This window comes from Amblyraja radiata, chromosome 17, assembly GCF_010909765.2.
Source record: "Amblyraja radiata isolate CabotCenter1 chromosome 17, sAmbRad1.1.pri, whole genome shotgun sequence".
Lineage (NCBI taxonomy): Eukaryota > Metazoa > Chordata > Chondrichthyes > Rajiformes > Rajidae > Amblyraja > Amblyraja radiata.
Window position 1 is genome coordinate 6615751 of NC_045972.1, and position 13210 is coordinate 6628960.

Below are 13210 nucleotides of genomic sequence, written 5' to 3' on the forward strand. Positions count from 1 at the left end.
ATAACACAAGGCAGAGATTCATCAGCATTGGCTTATTAGTCATCCAAGTTTATACCTAACCTCGAGATGCTTTATAGCCCCCAAAACCTGGACCACGTAGGTCAGCAGGCTGGCTTGTTGACACCAATGCTGTTCCCTACTTCTCTGCTGTGCTTAATACCCTAGCCCTTAGGGTGCTCAGCTATTCTGGGTTCCATACCACTGATCTATCTCCATTTTATTCATTCTAATACATTCATCTTCTAATAATTCTTTCTCAACCTGCGCATTTACCATCCATTCAACTACCTCATCATTCAACATTAAAATGTCTTCTTCTAGATGTTGCAATAATATCTTCTCACCAGTTTCCACATTACCCAAGGCTGTCATTAGTCTAGAAATAATACATTTAACAAAAGCAATTCCCACGAACAAACACAAAACCACTATTGCTGCATATATAGAAACATAGAAAATAGGTGCAGGAGTAGGCCATTCAGCCCTTCGAGCCTGCACCGCCATTCAATATGATCATGGCTGATCATCCAGCTCAGTATCCTGTACCTGCCTTCTCTCCATACCCCCTGATCCCTTTAGCCACAAGGGCCACATCTAACTCCCTCTTAAATATAGCCAATGAACTGGCCTCAACTACCTTCTGTGGCAGAGAATTCCCACAGATTCACCACTCTCTGTGTGAAAAATGTTTTCATCATCTCGGTCCTAAAAGACTTCCCCCTTATCCTTAAACTGTGATCCTTGTTCTGGACTTCCCCAACATCGGAAACAATCTCCCTGCATCTAGCCTGTCCAACCCCGTCAAATGAAAGTCCTGACATCCCAGGAATCAGTCTGGTGATTCTTCTCTGTACTCCCTCTATGGCAATGAATGTCTTTCCTCAGATTGGGAGACCAAACTGTACGCAATACTCCAGGTGTGTCTCACCAAGACCCTGTACAACTGCAGTAGAACCTCCCTGCTCCTATACTCAAATCCTTTTGCTATGAATGCTAACATACCATTCACTTTCTTCACTGCCTGTTGCACCTGCATGCCTACTTTCAATGACTGATGTACCATGACACCCAGGTCTCGTTGCATCTCCCCTTTTCCTAATCGGCCACCATTCAGATAATCCATTCAATTTACCTAACACCACTTCCCGGCTAACCTGGATTTCACTCAGTTCCTCCATCTCATTTGACCCCCGGTCCCCTGCTATTTCCGGCAGATTATTTAGTCTTCCTGGTGAAGACAGAACCAAGTAGTACTAATGATCCAATTATAAAATCCCCCCAATCCCCAGTCCCCCATTCAATAGCCCTCCTATCCCATCGAGCATGCAATAATGTCATTTTGATGTTTATGATGTTACTGTTCTGTCCTGAATTCCCATCATACATCTGTCTTTCACAATAGCACATGACCCTCCCTCATGTGCCAACAGATAGTATAAGGCATATCTACCTGTAAGAGAACAGGACGTATTCTGATAGTAGCAAGGTAACACACATTTGTCCTTTACCAAATAGTTCATTATGGGCTTGTATAAACATGTTAGAGTCTATTTCTTCCAATGCCCATTTTCCCCATATTTTCTCATGTCCTTTCTCCGTAACAAGGTAGACCTCTAATGTTTCTCAATAGCATAGTCCATCTACAAATGTTTCCTTTGCCGAGTTGTCTTCCAAAAGAATACCGTTTGCAGAAAAAGTCAAATTTGCACTCCAGAGACCAACAGGGTAATTCCCATAGGTGTCGGTTATCTAAGTCTACTGCCAATCAGGCTGACCTGTTCCCATTGCAATAGTCAATCTTGGTGACATCCCAGGATCCAAAGGCATCTGGGCCATTGCACTGTACCACATCTCTTTTGCAGAGGTGAAAGACTCTGCTTGTTTGTCCCGGGACACATCGTCAAATTTTTCCTTCATTTCCCTCCGTCTGTAGTAGCATCAGGATGCATAGCAGGATGAATCGCCTCATTTTAATTTATCTGAAATATGCAAAGGCTCACAATAAGCTAATTTCTTACTTAATTAGCTTAAACAACTATTCACTCAATTTAAACGTCCTTCAGTCCGTCAGTCCAGTAATCAGTCGCATATTCTTAACATTATAGCAAAATAAGGATTCAAAACTAAACTTATAATAATACAACTAAACTTATAATGATACAACCAAACTTATAATGATACAACTCCCAAGCAAAGCAGAAATGTAAAAACTAAAAACTCTGAGTTGAAAATAAAATTACTCTTCTCCCCCCTTTTGATTGTGCTCCCCAATCAATTTGCAGTGGTTCAGATGAACCCATGCAGCACGACCCTCGACCTTGGCAGCGGTCGGATTGGGTCCAAGTGCTTACCCATCCAGTTCCTGACCAGCACATAGCAACATGGCTCAATATTAGTTGGAACTTTGACTGCTGGCTCCTCACCATATGCAGCCCTGACCTATGAATGAGAAGTTTGCAAAGCACGGGTTCAAAGTTAATACATAGGATTCCGCAGGTGTTATTCATGCTGTACCAGATGGAGTGGTCTGTATTCTATTCTGCCCCTCTTCTATAGTTCTCCATACTATCCAATACACTGTCTGTTTCTGAAAATTTCAGCAAACAATCAAATCAATCCACTTCGAAATCTCAGCTGGATTGTCACATAATACTGTTTGCATCTTAAAAACAGGTAAAATACAACAAATTAAAATAAACCCAACATACTTTCAATTTTTCTGTCAAACAGGAGTGATCAAAGATGTTATGTTCCAGTGATTTAGCAAAATATCACGTTAACTCATGACTAACCCATTATCAGTCAGTTCCCTTCATCAACAAGAATGTTTATCTAAACAAACCATTAAAGCTGGTCGTGTTTCAGCAGTTAACTTATTTCCCCTTTTAAATTGAGAGGTTAACCTCACAGCCGAGGGTAGCTGTAAAAAAACTTCAGCCCCCTGCTTAATTTTTGTTTTTAAAGGGACACACACCTACACTTATAACATGTGATTTACAACAAATAAAAGACTTAACTTCAGCATTCATTCAAAAACCATAATGCTACCACACACATGAGAGGCGTTTACACTAATTATTCATTTACTAAAAATATCAATAATTACAAAAACATACTTATAACACTGAAATCATTCCAACTCAATGTAGTCCATTTGAAAGGTCTCAAATGATAAAGGAGTCTTAACTGGTTCACAGGGCAAGCCTTTACCTGGATTATGCTGCTAGCAAATCAGACATTGCTGGCTGATACGCTGTGACAAGTCAAAAGTTTCGGATGTCACCAAGTCTCTAAAAGCATATCACTTACAGCATTGGCCCCACAATGAGTTGCAAAGTGTACAAATTCAATAACCCACAACGCAAGCTCGTCAGACCTGCAAGTCTGTCCGGCAGGCGTAACCCATAAGCTAGTGACAGGATCGTACAGACAACCCTGGTCCTGCCACAGCTGTTCTACCCATGCAGGAGCGTCCTCCTGTATTTGAAGTACTTCTTGGATGGTTGGCATTCCTTTTTTTGAGGGAGACTTATTCCTAGTAGAATTTTTAATCTGCCTCATCATGTGGGACCCAACAATTTGGTAACTCCTAGAAGCTTTCTTAGCTAACTCGTTGGCAAGGCAATTTCCTATGTCTATGGGGCTTGGCCTATACTATGGGCTCTAACTTTGATAACAGCATGCTGACTGGGTAACTGAATGGCCTGTAGAAAATTGGAAACTAATATTTGTGAGATATCACTGTCCCTGAAGAGGTTAGAAACCCCCGATTCTTCCATAATTGTCCATATCATGAACCACTCCAACAGCATATTGGCAGTCCGTGTAAATATTTGCAGATAGTTCATCGGCCAGGGTGCAGGCTCTAGTCAGCACAAATAGCTCGGCTAGCTGGGACTAGAAGGGAGCCTCAAAAGATGCTGCTTCAATGGTCGTTCCCTCCCGATTGACAATCACATAGCCTGACAACCATTCTCCCTTTTCAAAAATGGATGAGCTGCCATCTGTAAACAGGGTAACATCCGGATTTGTTAGCCCATTCAGTCAGCGACAGCGACTGGTGGAACTTCTCTCGTTTCTCTCATCACATATTCGTTTTTACCTTTACCTGGGCTTCACTGTCTCCAATAGGACAGTCTTTCCAAAAGGATTTCACAGCTCTTGACATGCGGGCCGATGAAGACTCTGACCAGTCCATATTATTGGTTTAAATACCCATTGCGACGCTGGAAGGCAAACAGTTCATAACCATAGCACAAAACTGTGGCCAGTCATTTCCTTGCTGATACTGAGTGTCACCCGATTGGTTACCGTAAATGGTTTTAAAAAATCTTCTGCAGCTTCTCCTTCCTCTGGTTTCATATCCAAAACCTTTGATATATCGATTGGCTGCTGGAGAGTGAGGCCCACGGCTGCCAGCATAAGCTGTAATCGATCCTCATTGTTACCTGCCCCTGGGTGCACCGCCACTAGGGCTGCATGGTTGTTCTAGGTTAAATGAACCAAGAATCTGGTATACTCAATCGCTGTTAAGACTTGCTGAATTAGTACCCATAAATCTCGGGAATCAGCGTGATATACAGATATCGTTGTTCTTAAAAATTCAATGAAAGCTTGTGGATTCCATTTCTTAGGCACTCCCAACAAAATTGACATAATCTCATTTGGCTTCCACGGCAGCCATACATTATTCATGCCTGTTTCGCCATTGTCTTGTTGGTTGGGTGGAGGAGGTATTAGGGCTCTGGGGTTAGGGACTGTTCTGACAGGATATTGGCACCTGGAGGATGCTTTCTTATTCCGTCTATTTCAGCACCTTCTCTAGAATGGGACCTAGTATGTCTTGCTACTAAACTGGGGCTTCTCCTTCTTCTTGGGTCAGACGCCTGAGGTGGATGCACTGTCGGTTCCTGACTCTGCCTTGGGTAAACTTGGGTAAATTCCTGTCACCACTGACTAGGGCTCGGACTGTGACCCGGGGGCTGATAGGGAACAAATTCCAATTATTTTCCTATACCTCCCCTTCGTCTCCCACTGCTAATTGAAGGCCAACCATTTGAACTGCACAGTCCTTTCTTATCTTCCAGACTTTCCAGCCTGCTTGTTTTCAGTCTTATCTCTCTCACTCTCTCTCTCCTGTTGCTTATTCCTCTAGTATGCACACTCTCGTCTCAATACCTCCACTTATTAAATTTATCACCTTACTACAATATTCACACCCACTTATTCCATACACAGTATTAATATTCTTATGCTTTATTCTTACAACAATATAATAATGACGTTAACGTTTTACTAGTTCTTATTTAGCAACCGTGACATCACTGGATCTGAATTCAATTGTTTCCCACCATTCCACCATTCCAAATGATTCAAGATTAATTTTGCATTGTCAGTGTTTAGCCGACCCTGTTTCCAATCTTTAACCCCCCTCTTGCCATTCCAAATTACCAAGAGGAATTTAGCATTGTCAGTGTTTAGCTGACAGGATCCAGTTCAGCCGTCATTTACCATCGATCATTCCCAATGACCAAGTCTCTCCATTCCAAATGGCAGAGTCTTTCCATTCCCAATGGACCAGTCTGTTTAAAAGTCTATCTTACCACTCAACAAGGTTTGTTAGATTGACTTGATTCTGTCAGGACCCCGTTCAACACAAGAACGAAGGGTCGACTACGCAGAGAATACGGAGAAGATGAAAAGAGAGTGGTGTTTAACTACTCACTCCTGCTTGGCCAATTCCTCTGGTCTGATCAGTGCGCAGTTTGACTCTTATTTTCGTTCCTTGAGTTGTCGGTTATCCAACTAAAATCCCACTTCTGACACCAAATGTTAAACTGAGTTCTTTCAATCTAAAGTCAACTTGACTCACACTTGTTGCTGTTAAAATCAATTCTTTATTCAGCTGAGACGAGTCTCTTGAACCTCCAACACAGAGCTGATGCTCTGGGGCGGGTCCAGAGAGGAGTAACTTTGATACAAACTCATGGCATTTATATAGGTATTAGACATTTCAGATACAGAGGGTATGACAAGCTAGTAACCAATCATCTGAGTCCTTCTGGTGATTTACAACATCAGTCACATGATCCCCCTTCCCTGGCCTCATTACAGCCTTCGTTTGCCTGTGCTTTATACTGTTTTAGAATTATTTTATTTCAACACAGCAAAGCCCCAGTAGGCTCTTATGAAAGACCACTCCTCAAAATACAAGATACGTATATAACACAATGATCACACAAGTCATACACACTTTCTATACCAAGAGAAAATATATTTCTATAAATCTAAACAATTTCTATAAGTCTAAAGTGTACCTTTCTATTAAGCCAATACATTTCATAAATTGTTTCACTATAATTTCACAGTTTGAAATACTTTTACCTATGTCTTTAAAACATTAATTATATAAGTTTGCTGAATAACAGTTTCTAAGTTCAAAACCCATTCACATCCCAACCAAGCATACATGGGTCGTAAATCTGTCAATTTACTTAATATACGTTTGGTGCCTTTCCTGTTATCGGGAAGTAGGATTTCCAATCTCATGTACCAGGCAGAACACAAGAGACTACATCTCAGACCATTACATCAGAATTCCATCTGCTTCAACCTTCTATAAACTACTGCCCCAATCTAATTATTTCTCAAAGCAATTATTCCTTCACTTACATCTTATTCCTTATCACACATTATAATTGTACACAGCCAAGGCTAACTGCAGTCTATCATCTCTCAGCCTTGAATTCTGTCTCAAACCTAGCAAAACAAGCCATAACTCTTCACCTTTATGTCACATTCAGAGCTCAAAAATGTGCCATATAGACAGAGCAGATGGCCTAAGAAGAGGCCCCTTATTCAGCTTCCCATTCTTCAACACAAAGCCATATCAAATACAATTTCCTCTAGTGCTATAATTGCCCCAAAAAATAACCTAAGCCAAGCAGGTTCCGGTTCAGGCCTCCATGTTTTGATTCATCTTTGCCTGTGTGTATGTGTCTGTTTGCACTTTATTTCGGTTCAGGAACATTTTAACTTTTCTTTGCAATTTACCTAGCTTATATAAAAGTCACTATCCAAGCGGTTCTATTTGTATAATATTCCTCAAAAGTTTCCCAATCCTCTGGCTTCCGGCTACTCTTTGCTGTGTTATACATCTTTGCTTTTAGTTTTATTCTATATCTAACTTCTTTTGTCAGCCACGGTTGCCTCCTACTCCCCTTAGAATCTTTCTTTCCTTTTTGGAATGAAATGATCCTGCGTCTTCCGGATTATGCCCAGAAATTCCTGCCATTGCTGTTCCACCATCATTCCTGTTAGGATCCCTTTCCAGTCTACCTTGGCCAGCTCCCCTCTCATGCCTTTATAGTCCCCTTTGTTCAACTGCATCACTGCTACTTCCGATTTAACGTTCTCCTTCTCAAATAAAGTCGCCTTTGGTTTCAAAACGCTAAAGCTGCCTTTGGTTTAAAATCACTAAAGCTGCTTTTGGTTTGAAAACGCTAAAGGCGCTTTTGGTTTGAAACGCTTAAGGTGCCTTTGGTTTCAAAACGCTAAAGCTGCTGTTGGTTTCAAAACGCTAAAGTTGCCTAAGGTTTGAAACGCTAAAGCCGCCTTTGGTTTGAAAACGCTCAAGTTGCCTTTGGTTTGAAAACGCTCAGTTGCCTAAGGTCCCCTCTTTGACTACAGATGAGACTCTCACCAGGGTCTCTTCTATATCCCGTAGCTCTGCTCTCACTCCTCACCCCCTCCCCCCACTCATAACAAGGGCAGCATCCCCCTTGTCCTCACCTTCCCCCCTACCAGCCGTCAAATACAACAGATAACCCTCCGACATTTTTGACACCTCCAACGGGATCCCACCACTGGCCACATCCTCCCATCTCCTCCCCGTTCGGCTTTCCGCAGAGACTGCTCCCTCCGTAACTCCCTGGTTAATTCGTCCCTTCCCACCCAAACCTCCCCTCCCCTGGTACTTTCCCTTGCAACTGCAGAAAATGCTACACTTGTGACTTTACCTCCCCCCTTGACTCCATCCAAGGACCTAAGCAGTCTTTCCAGGTGAGGCAGAGGTTCACCTGCACCTCCTCCAACCTGATCTATTGCATCCGCTGCTCTAGGTGTCAACTGCTCTACATCGGTGACACCAAGCTCAGGCTTGGCGATCGCTTCGCCCAACACCTCCGCACACTTTGCATTAACAAACCTGATCTCCCGGTGGCTCAGCACTTCAACTCCGTCTCCCATTCCGAATCCGACCTTTCTGTCCTGGGCCTCATCCATGGCCAGAGTGAGTCCCACCGCAAATTGGAGGAACAGCGCCTAATTCTTTGCTTGGGTAGTTTACACCCCAGTGGTATGACTTCTCCAATTTCAGGTAGTCCTTGCTTTCTCGTTCCTTCCCCTCCCCTTCCAAGCTCTCCCACAGCCCACTGTCCCCACCTTTTTCTTCCTTCTTCCCGCCCCCGCCCCCCAGCCCCACCCCAACATCAGTCTGAAGAAGGGTCTTGACCAGAAACGTCACCTATTCCTTCGCTTCATAAATGCTGCCTCACCCGCTGAGTTTCTCCAGCATTTTTGTCTACCTTCCGTCCAACTGTCTTTCTCCTTGGTAAATAGTGGAGAAATATTCATTGAGGACCTTGCCCATTTCCTGTAGCTCCACACAGATGTGAGTGACTGCTTTGATTCCCGAAAGGTCCCACTCTTTCTCTGGTTACCCTTTTCCCCTTTATGTATTTATAAAATTTTGGGGATTGTTGCTACCCACCAGAGCTATCTCCTGGCCCCTTTTTGCCCTTCTGATCACCTTTTTCAGTTTACTCCTTAGTTCACGAAACTCCTCCAGGGATGCACTTGATCCCAGTTGCCTATACCTGTCCCATGCATCCTTCTTGTTTTTGACCAACGCCTCAATTTCCCTCATCAGCCAAGCTTCCTTACGTTTGCCTGGTTTGGCCTTCACTCTAACGGGGACGTACATATCCTGAGCTTTCGTCAGCACACTTAAAAACATCCCACTTGGCCCATGTTCCTTTCCCCTCTAATAACCTGCTCCAGTCAACTTGAGCGAGACCTTCTCTCATACCCTCAAAGTTGGCCTTACCCCAGTTGTGCATTTTAACACATGGACCCTCTCCGTCCATATCCATAACTATCTTAAACCTAATTGAACTGTGGTCACTGGACCCAAAAGGCTCCTCCACACACACTTCATTAACTTGCCTTCCCAATTTCCCAATACTAGATCCAGTGTTGCCCTCTCACGTGTGGGGGCCTCCACATACTGTTTAAGGAAACTCTCCTGAACAGGAGGCAGGAACGGGGCACTGATTGTGGATCAGCCATGATCACATTGCTGGCTTGAAGGGCTGAATGGCCCACTCCTGCACCTATGGTCTATTGTCTATTTATCGGTGGTTCAGTGTGACTGGGTGTCCTGTGGGGGGTGTTCAGTACAGAGGTGGAGAGGAGATGGAAGAGGCAGTGGGGATGGGTGTGACCAGGTGGAGGAAGGGAGTCTGTGGATCCCCGGAGCACGTACCTGGACAGAGTAAAGACATCGATCAAGGAGATGGCCGTTGTTAACTGGTACCAGGCTGTGCCCAACCACCAGTACACCAGGGGAAGAGCTTTTTCTGAAAGAGACAGCAACACAATATTAGACAACGTTGGGCCCCGATGCTTCCCATCAGTGGAAGCGGAGAGAGCTCAGACTCTCCAACATGGAACGCACTGATACTGTGGAACCACGTCAGGCTGAGAGACCTTCTCCCCTGCAGGGACCACCACAGAAAGTCAACCGCAAGCTGGTGGCAGGAGAACCCAGGGGAGCTTTAGGGAACCTAAGAAAAAAATAGGTTGCAGGGATATCAACGGGACAACAGCACTGATGGGGGTACTCCAGAGGCCACGACGGGTCGAATGGCCTTTTGTGTCCAGACTAAATAAACGGGAGATTGTCAATGACACTTCCACCGAGCAGGGAGTATCACATTTCAATACAGAGAGATTGCCTGGTTGTGGATGGATAGCAGCCCCCTCTGTCCCAGTCAATCTTATGCCACAACCAACATGGGCAAAGATAGACACAAAAAGCTGGAGTAACTCAGCGGGACAGGCAGCATTTCTGGAGAAAAGGAATAGGTGACATTTCGGGTCGAGACCCTTCTTCAGACTGAGAGTCAGGGGAAAGGGAAACAAGCGATATAGACGGTGATGTAGAGAGACATGGAGCAAATGAATGAACGATATGCAAAAAAGTAACGATGATGAAGGAGAGGGTCCATTGTTGGTTGGCTGTGGGCTCGATGTTAACGAATGATACAGACAATGAAACTCACCAGGACGACAGTGAAACGAGTACAATGACTAAGGAGGGGGAGGGACGGAGAGAGAGGGTTACTTGAAGTTAGAGACATCTAGATTTATTGAACATGGGCGTCTGCTGATCACAATGCTGTGTGCAAGCTTGGCCACGGTCCACCACCTTACACCTCATTTCAAAAGCATCCTCGGTGCCACACAGCTGGGGAAATCTAAAGGAGATCCTATTCTTTCATCACCCCAGTCACCCTGGAGCACAAACCAGGCCTCCCTTAGGTGTTACAACATGTCTTCAGTCGGGAACGAGTAACCGAGCATTGACAGTCAGTCGTCTCTTGACTCGATGGTCCTCTGGGCAACTCACCACTCATCTCAGTGAGTGACCCAGTCAGGCTGAGGGAACACACTGGAGTACCAAGCTGGAAGGTGGCTTCCTCCCGCACTGACTGTGGTCCTTAGGCTGCACGAACAACAGAACACTGGGGACCAGGCCTTGTGCAAACCCTGGGAGTTTAAGGAGAGAGCAGCGGGCTGTACCTCACCATTGGGTCCAGTATCAGCAGGGCACTGGTTGACTGGAGCAGAGTTTTGGGGCCATGGACCACAGAAGAGGGAAGATTAGTAATGCAGGTACCTGGAGACAGCAGCGAGATCCAGCCCCACAGCTTGGCAAGGGGAGAGAACAATTCAGAGTACGCCAAACCTGGGGGGGTGGGAAAGAAGAGCAAGATGTCAACAAATCAAACTTCTCTCTCAAGGTTTAAAATGTTCAAAGGGCCACGTGGCCCAATGTTTGTGCTGCTGTTCACAAAAGCACCATGCAACTGATCGGCCCATGGCTCAACTGTTAGTGTGCGGGGATCGCTGATCGGTGCCGACTCGGTGGGCCGAAGGGCCTGTTTCCACGCTGTATCTCTAAAATAAACTAAAGGAAGGATGTCAAAAGCCTAAGATAGACACAAAGTTCTGGAGTAACTCAGCGGGTCAGGCAGCATCTCTGTCTGAAAAAGGATGGGTGATGTTTCGGGTCGGGACCCTTCTTCAGACTTCAAGCCGAAGGATTGATTTAGAGAGTGTCTAGAATTACAGTAAAGAGTAATTTGGAAAAGTTAGGAGTGCTCTCGGAACTGAGAAGGTAAAAGAGATGACCTATCAAACGTTGAAGATTGTAGCAGGGTTTTACACGAGAAAGGTTTTGCTATTGAGGGATCAATAAACAGAGGTCACAGCATCAATTCATTCACTCACTCACTCACTCACGCACACTGTCACACACTCACTCTCTCACTAATTCACTCACACACTCACACACACGCACGCACGCACGCACGCACGCACGCACGCACGCACGCACGCACACACACACACACACACACACACACACACACACACACACACACACACACACACACACACACACACACACACAAAAATAGGGTGCTGCCATTTGACGACACAAACTCCCCCTGCATAGCGCCTGTTCAGCAAGGTGTGGAAAGTGATGCAGCTTCTGCTAAAGAGCATCGTTCCATTGCAATCTCCAGCTTGTATCAGCAGCAACTCCCTGTGTATCCATCCACTTAAAATCATGAATGAATCCATTTCCTGTAGCGTTTTGGAGAGAATATTCTGTCAGGATCCAGAATATTCTCTCCAAAACGCTACAGGAAATGGATTCATTCATGATTTTAAGTGGATGGATACACAGGGAGTTGCTGCTGATACAAGCTGGAGATTGCAATGGAACGATGCTCTTTAGCAGAAGCTGCATCACTTTCCACACCTTGCTGAACAGGCGCTATGCAGGGGGAGTTTGTGTCGTCAAATGGCAGCACCCTATTTTTGTGTGTGTGTGTGTGTGTGTGTGTGTGTGTGTGTGTGTGTGTGTGTGTGTGTGTGTGTGTGTGTGTGTGTGTGTGTGTGTGTGTGTGTGTGTGTGAGTGTGTGAGTGAATTAGTGAGAGAGTGAGTGTGTGACAGTGTGCGTGAGTGAGTGAGTGAGTGAGTGAGTGAATGAATGGCGATTAGCTGCCCCAAATAACAGCTCAGTCCCCCTGATGTAACCCAGCATCTGGGAAATCTACAATCCTGTACAACACGTTCAGCTCCTGCCCAGTGTCAGTCCACGGCCCACTCACCCACCCACAGCCCACCTCACTAACAGCCCCTCACCTGCCCCAGTGGCGGGATCCTCACACCCCACCCGCTGCATTTACCCTCCCAACCGTCAGCCCACTTACATGTCCCTCACCCCCTTCCCAGTAACAGCACATACACTCACCCCATGTCCCGACACCCACGTCTTGTAATAGCCCACTCAACCTCACCCTGCCCCAGCAATGGGGTGTTCGCTGAGAGCGCTTGGAGGAGTTGCTGATGTAGCTACTCAGACTGTTGACTGAACTGTTGGACGGTGAACGTTTGACACCAGGCACAGGTCCCGGCCTCTTGCTGTTTGACCTTTTCTTGTACAACCTGAAACGATAATTCAATTCAATTCAATTCAACGTTATTGTCATTGCACAAATACGAGTACAGGTACAACAAAATGCAGTTTAGCGTCTGGTCATAGTGCAAGATAGTAGAAATAAAAATACTGGTTAACAATGTGTGGACTGTGGATGAATTAAACTGGTACATGGGCAAATAAATGTATACAAATGGGAGAGTATAAAAGATAGCTAGCGTCGGGGCTGTGAGTTCAGCAGTGTAATGGTGTTATTGAAAAAAATGTTCCTCAGCCTGCTTGTGCGAGACCTGAGGCTCCTGTACCGCCTCCCTGATGGGAGGAGGGCAAATAGTCCATGGTTAGGGTGAGAGGGGTCCTTGATGATTTTCCCGGCCCGTCTCAGACACCGTTTGTGGTGGAGGGCATCCATGGCAGG

The 13210-nt window shown here is 45.2% G+C and overlaps 1 long non-coding RNA gene across 1 annotated transcript; it reads left to right on the forward strand.

Annotated features, from left to right (window-relative positions):
• The first annotated feature begins 2549 nt into the window (after positions 1–2549).
• LOC116982440 lies at positions 2550–12403 on the forward strand. The gene is made up of 3 exons (XR_004414460.1): positions 2550–3064; positions 6306–6311; positions 12394–12403. It is a non-coding gene; the product is annotated as an uncharacterized LOC116982440 (long non-coding RNA).
• The last annotated feature ends 807 nt before the right edge of the window (positions 12404–13210 follow it).